The following is a 7,408-nucleotide window of genomic DNA, read 5'->3' on the forward strand; positions in this document are numbered from 1 at the left end:
GGCAGACAGGAGGCTGAAGAGAGAGCCTGGACCAACATATCAGGGCCTAAAAGGCACCATCAGGGTCATAAGAGGACAGAGGCAGGATCTGATCATGGGTTTTAAGATTACTCTGGCTGGTTGGGTGGAAAATAAATTAGAGGAGGTAGGGGGCAGGAGTACAGGGAGAGGAGGTCACTCAGGACTGATCATAAGGAGTGAGGCAGAGGTTCAGTTCAATTTTCCCTCAAATAGCTAGCCAGTTATACCATAGTTTTAATTAATTTATCTTTCTTTGAATGATTTTAATTCATATTCTACATCCCCCAGGTATGTATTGAGCTATTTCTGGGCTCTATGTCATCCAGCTGTTGTATATCCATGCCAGTGTCAATGCCAGTCAATTGCTATAACTTTATAATATATCTTGGTATGTGGTAGAGCTAGTCCCCCTTTTACCTTTCTTTTTAATGTCTGGAGTACTCTCATATCAGTGATCTTCAAACTTTGCAGAAATTGGAGTCACAGAGGGTGCTTTATAATTCAACTAGGGCATTGGGATTTCATCTTATGTGTTTTTTTTTTTAAGATTTTTATTTATTTATTTGACAAAGAGAGACAGCAAGAGAGAGAACACAAGCAGGGGGAGTGGGGAGGGAGAAGCAGGCTTCCCACAGAGCAGGGAGCCCGACGTGACGTGACGTGGGGCTCGGGGCTCGATCCCAGGACCATCATGACCTGAGCTGAAGGTAGACGCTTAACGACTGAGCCACCCAGGCATCCCTCGTCTTATGTTTTTTAAGTAAGCTCTACATGCAATGTGGGGCTCAAACTCACGACCCTGAGATCAAGATTTGCAAACTCTACTGACTAAGCCGCAGTCAGGAGCCCCAGGGCATTGGGATTTTTAAAAACTCCCTAGGTATTTTTTTTTTTTTAACCAGAGGATGAAGGATTTTAATTGTCATAGGAACGTTTCCACATTTTCTCATTATTGGTACTTCTAATATGAACATTTTTTTAATAACTTTAATTTGATAACTAGTTTCTGATGGCCTTACAATCCATTCTTTCACTTCTTATACATAATTCTAAGCAGTGAATTTCTTTAGTGGAGCATGAAATATGTTATGGATTTGAATTTCTGATACAAAAAGAAAATGAGACATTCTAAACTGATTTTTACAGTGAGGTTTGAAGTTTGATGCTTTATCTGTTAGCACAGAATCAGTAGGTGTCCGATAGGCTGCTTTCCCAGTTGAGATACATTCAAGAGGCTTTTGAGTCTGCAAGTTGGTAATTATTATCTGAAACGTTCTTGGGCCATGTTGTATTTTTCTGAAGAAATGGTTGTTTCTTCTTCAGGTAGCTCTCAGAGGTGACATTATCTTGCCCCTTCATGTATCAAATGGCAGAAGAGTCAGTTCTGGGGGGGTTTTGATTTATGAAGTGTGGCTGTGAGTGAGTCACTGGATTATAAACTTGAAGACTGTTCTCCACGGGCGGTGGAGATCTCCACCTAAGCTTGTGGCCGGCGTCCGAGCCGGCCGACCCACGGGTCTCCAGTGCTTAGGGAATCCTCCGGGTTCCCGGGGTTCCAGTCTTTCCGCGGGCACCTCCCCCCGGCCCAGGGCTCTGGGGTTGCCCCGCCCACGTACCGCCCGCAGGCACCCGCGGGGCCGCACCGGGGCGGGGCGGAGCGGAGGTGCCGGGCCAGGCCTAGGCCCCGCCGCCGGCACGCATTCTCGGGTGCCGGTCCTCAAGTCTTCGCTTCCTCCGGACGCCAGGGCCTCGGGCCAGGGGCTAAGCATTTTTTTTTAAGAATTTATTAATTTATTTGAGAGAGAGCGAGAGCACGAGCTAGAGAGCACAAGCAAGGGGAGCAGCAGAGGGAGAGGGAAAAGCAGGCTCCCCACCGAGCGGGGAGCCCAATATGGGGCTCAATCTCAGGACCTCAAGATCATGACCAGAGCCGAAGGCAGCCGTTCAACTGACTGAGCCACTCGTTCAACTGACTGAGCCACCCAGGTGCCCCAAAAGCTCCCTAGGTATTTTGATAGGGCTTGCATTAAATGTATAGATTGCTCTGGGTAGTATAGACATTTTTACATTTGTTCTTCCAATCCATGAGCATGGAATATTTTTCCATTTCTTTGGGTCATCTTCAGTTTCTTTCATAAGTGTTTTATAGTTTTCAGAGAACAGATCTTTCACCTCTTTGGTTAGGTTTATTCCTAGGTATCTTATGTTTTCTGGTGCAATTGTAAATGGGTTTGATTCCCTGATTTCTCTTTCTGCTGCTTCATTATTGGTGTATAAATATGCAAGTGTTTCCACAGAGCTAGAACAAAGAATCCTAACATTTGTATGGAACCACAAAAGACCTGAATAGTCAAAGAGTCTTGAAAAAGAAAAGCAAAGCTGGAGGCATCACAATTCTGGACTTCAAGTTATATTACAAAGCTGTAGTGATCGAGACAGGATGGTACTGATACAAAAACAGACACATAGATCAATGAAATAGAATAGAAAACCCAGAAATGGACCCATAACTATATGGTCAACTAATCTTTGACAAAGCAGGAAAGAATATCCAATTGAAAAAAGACAGTCCTGGGGTGCCTGGGTGGCTCAGGTGTTGAGTGTCTGCCTCCGGCTCAGGTCATGATCCCAGGGTCCTGTGATGGAGCCCCACGTCGGGCTCCCTGCTCCGTGGGAGGCCTGCTTCTCCCTCTCCCACTCCCCCTGCTTGTGTTCCCTCTCTCTCTGTGTCTCTCTGTCAAATAAATAAAATCTTAAAAAAAAAAAAAAAAAAGACAGTCCCTTCAACAAATGGTGTTGGGAAAACAAGCAAAAGAATGAAACTGGACCACTTTCTTATACCATACACAAAAATAAATTCAAAATGGATGAAAGATCTAGGGGTGCCCGCGTGGCTCAGTCAGTTAAGTATCTGCCTTCAGCTCAGGTCATGATCCCAGGGTCCTGGTCAGCAGGAAGCCTGCTTTTTCCTCTCCCTATCCCCCTCCCCCCACTCGTGCTCTGTCTCTTGTTTTCTTTCTCTCAAATAAATAAAATCTTTAATAATAATAATAATAATAATAAAACGGATAAAGATCTAAATGTGAGACAGGAAACCATAGAAGTCCAAGAGGAGAACACAGGCAGCAATGTCCTTGACATCAACCTAGCAACTTCTTATTAGATATGCCTCCTGGGGCAAGGAAAACAAAGGTAAAAATAAACTACTGGGACTTCAAGATAAAAAGCTTCTGCATAGGGAAGAAAACAACAAAACTAAGAGGCAACCTTCGGATAGGAGAAGATATTTGCAAATGACATATATGATAAAGGGTTAGTATCCAAAACATATAAAGTAGTTATAAAACTCAACATCCAAAAAACAAATAATCCAGTTAAAAAATGGGCAGAAGACACAAATAGACATTTTTCCAAAGAAGATATCCAGATGGCTTAACAGACACATGAAAAGATGCTCAACATCACTTATCATAGGGGAAACACAAATCTATAAAACTACTATGAGATAGCACCTCACACCTGTCAGGATGGCTAAAATCAACAACACAGGAATCAACAGGTGCTGGCAAGGATGTTGAGAAGGAGCAACCCTCCTGCACTGTTGATGGGGATGCAAACTGGTGCAGCCACTCTGGAAAACAGTAGGGAGGTTCCTCAAAAAGTTAAAGATAGGGCCACCTGGGTGGCTCAGTCGTTAAGTGTCTGCCTTCAGCTCAGGTCATGATCCCAGAGTCCTGGGATCAAGCCCCTCATCGGGCTCCCTGCTCAGCAGGAAGCCTGCTTCTCCCTTTCCCACTCCCCGTTTGTGTTCCTGCTCTCGCTATATCTCTCTGTGTCAAATAAATAAATAAAATCTTAAAAAAAAAAAAGTTAAAAATAGAACTACCCTATGATCCAGCAATTGCAATTTGTATCCCAAAGGATACAAAAATACTGATTTGAAGAGATATATGCACCCCGATGTTTATAGCAACATTATCAGCAATAGCAAAATTATGGAAAGAGTCCAAATGTCCATCTACTGATGAATGGATAAAGAAGGTGCAGTACATATATACAACGGAATATTACTCAGCCATAAAAAAGAAGGAAATCTTGCCATTTGCAATGACATGGATGGAGCTAGAGTATTATGCTAAGCAAAATAAGTCAGAGAAAGACAAATACCATATGATTTCACTCACATGTGGAATTTAAGAAACAAAACAGATGAACATAGGTGGGAAAAAAGAGAGAGGCAAATCATAAAACAAACTCTTAACTATAGAGAACAAACTGAGGGTTGCTGGAGAGGAGGTTGGCAGGGGGATGGGTTAAATGGGGGATAGGTATTAAGAAGGGCACTTGTAATGAACATTGGATATTGTATGTAAGTGATGAATCACTAAATTCTATACCTGATACTAATACTACACAGTATATTAACTAACTGGAATTTAAATAAAAACTTGAAACTACAAAAAAAATAATAAAATGAAAGCTCCTTATGTGATTATTAAACACAGCAAAGTTTGGGAATTGCTGTATCACATGTTCACTTTTCCAGATGAATTTTAATCCAATTTTATGAAGTCTCACCCCTCTCCAAATTCCTATTGTTATTTTGATGGGATTGCATTGCACTTTGAAATTTAGAATTGACTTAGGGAGAATTGGCATCATCACAATGTTTAGTATTCTTGCCCAAGTACAAGACACTTGGCTTTACATGGTTTATATTTTTCCATGTACTTGAATCTTTTTTTATGTTAAATTCTTCAGGACTTTGTCTTATTTGTTACTATTGTATATGGAAGCCTTTCTTCTATATTATTTAACTTGTTGTTGAATACATATTAGAATGCTAGTAGTTTTATTTTTTTCACCTGTTTTTAGCCCACTTCTCTCTGCTTTCTTTAGCCTCCCTCACTTTTACACATGGAAATGCAATTTCCTTTCCCCACTGTTTCATATCATCTATTTCTGCCTCAAAGACCAAAGATGGAGCGTGCCTGGGTGGCTCAGTGGGTTAGGTGGCCAGCTCTTGATCTCAGCTCAGGTCTTAATCTCAGGGTCATGAGTTCAAGCCCTGCATTGGGCCCCACACTGGGCATGGAGCCTACTTAAAAAAAATTAGGATTTAGTAGCATGCTTTGGGAATTTTTCCTTGAGCCTGTGTTGAATCCTTCTCCTTCTGTCATTCATAATCTCCTACAATGTGCCAGGAACTGTGCTTATTTGGGTGGGAGCAGATGACTAAAACTCAGAAGCCTTGGTCTTTGCTGTCTAGTAGACTCTATAGGAAAGCATATGAGTAAATGAAAACAGAATGATAGAGTATTATCATGCTTGGCTATAGCAGTCTGAGTGGGGTTAACTAGGAACACAAAGAAAAGAGCAGCGGATCTGAAGTGGGAGGAGGGGAGGCACTGGGAAAGGCTGGAAAGGGGAGGTAACCCTTGACCTGAGTCTGTGTTGGACCTTTTTATCAAGTACTCAGATTAGGAAAGAAGGTGTGCTTATCACATTTACACATAATACAAAACTTGGAGAGACATACTAGGTGACAAACTCAGGAATTAAAAAAAAAATTGTGATAGCAATACTTCTAGGAATGTATCCAAAGCAGGTAATCACACAGAAAGACTGTTTATCATAGTTCTGCTTATAAGAGTGTAATTTGGAAACAAATTATTTATTTTTAAAGATTTTATTTATTTATTTGAGACAGAGAGTGAGAGAGAGAGCATAAGCCAGGGGAGGGAGAGGGAGAAGCAGACTCCCCACTGAGCAGGGAGCCCTACATAGGGCTTGATCCCAGGACCCTGGGATCATGACCTGAGCCAAAGGCAGACACTTAACTGACTGAACCACCCAGGCACCCCAAATTATTTGTTTAAATTGTGCTTCACAAATGCAATAGAATACTACACAATCACTAAAAATGTTGTAGTTCTATATTTATTACCTGAAAAGTTGTGTATGCTGCAAGAAAAGAGCAATGTTACAGGACAGAATATAGTGTGATCCTGTTTTAAAAATTGTGCATTCATATCAATATGTGTAGTTTCTTTTTTAATTAATAAAAGTGGAATTATACAGTTTGGCAACTTGTATTTTATATGTATTATGCAATACGCCTCTTTCTATACTTGAAAATGATAAAATTATCAATGCAACAGTAAACTTACTATTATAAATGATGTTTTCTTTTATACCATTATAAACATAAACTTGTATGTTGATTTTTTAAAAAATGTAACCACTCCTAGATAGTAGAATTTGGGATGATTTTACTTTCTTCTTTGTACTTTTATCCCCTGAAGTTTTTACAATGAAAAATAATTGTTTAAAGCACCAAACTACTCTTTTAATCATAAAAAGCTAGCTACATATCAAAATAAACAAGATGAAACAAAAGAGGGATATTTCATATCTTCCAAGTAAAGCAAACAAAATCGGGGAGGGGCAACTTGATATTTTACATGAATAAGATCTGCAGTTTTAATTATTCATCTAATTACATGTGCAACTATGCATAGCCCCATGATATGATGTAGTTGCTAAATGTGAATGCAATTTTAAGCTACATTAAAAGAATTATAATATGCCAACCATTGGACTGTGAGCTTGTCCAACCACGTGTGGATTCAGTTCCAACTTTGCACTGTAGTAAAAGACATTATAATTTAGGATGTGTTCAGTCAGAAGAGAGAGATCAGAAATATGGTCACAGATCAATGTTGAGAAACCTCACAATTAGTCTGGAAAAAAGATGATGCAAGAGGGCACATGTCTGATATTCTCAAATATTTTGAAGATGGGAAACAGCATAGAGTTCTTCTGTGTTGCCCCAAAGAGCAAAACTGGGGCACAGGAATAGGATTTATAGAGGGGCAGGGTTCAGCCCAATCTCAAAATATAAATCAGAGCGGCCCTCAAACAGACCTGGCTGTCCACAAAGACGTAAGTGTTCAAAGCAGGTAAGTGATCATTTGACAAGGAGGTGAGAGTGCTGGGAAATGGTTTCAAATGACATACAGATGAATTAGGTCCCTTCTATTTTTAAGATTCGGTGGTTTATTTTTTTTTCTCCATAAACATGAATCCTCATTGGCCCCATATTTTGTTCATTTCTGACAATATCTTCATTTGATCAGTCATTTTAAATTACAATTCCATAGGGGTGCCTGACTGGCTCAGTTGGTAGAGCATTCGACTCTTGATCTCAGGGTTGTGGGTTTGAGCCCCATGTTGGGTGCAGAGATTACTTAAAAATAAAATCTTAAAAAAAAAAAATGTAGGGGCAGTTGGGTGGCTCAGTCGGTTAAACATCTGCCTTCGCCTCAGGTCATGATCCTGGGATCTTGGGATCGAGCTCCGTGTCGGGCTCCCTGCTCAGCAGAGA

Source organism: Mirounga angustirostris, unplaced genomic scaffold (assembly GCF_029215605.1).
Source record: "Mirounga angustirostris isolate CCGP_5_RB_7025 unplaced genomic scaffold, mMirAng1.0.hap1 SCAF_6, whole genome shotgun sequence".
NCBI classification, from domain to species: Eukaryota; Metazoa; Chordata; class Mammalia; order Carnivora; family Phocidae; genus Mirounga; species Mirounga angustirostris.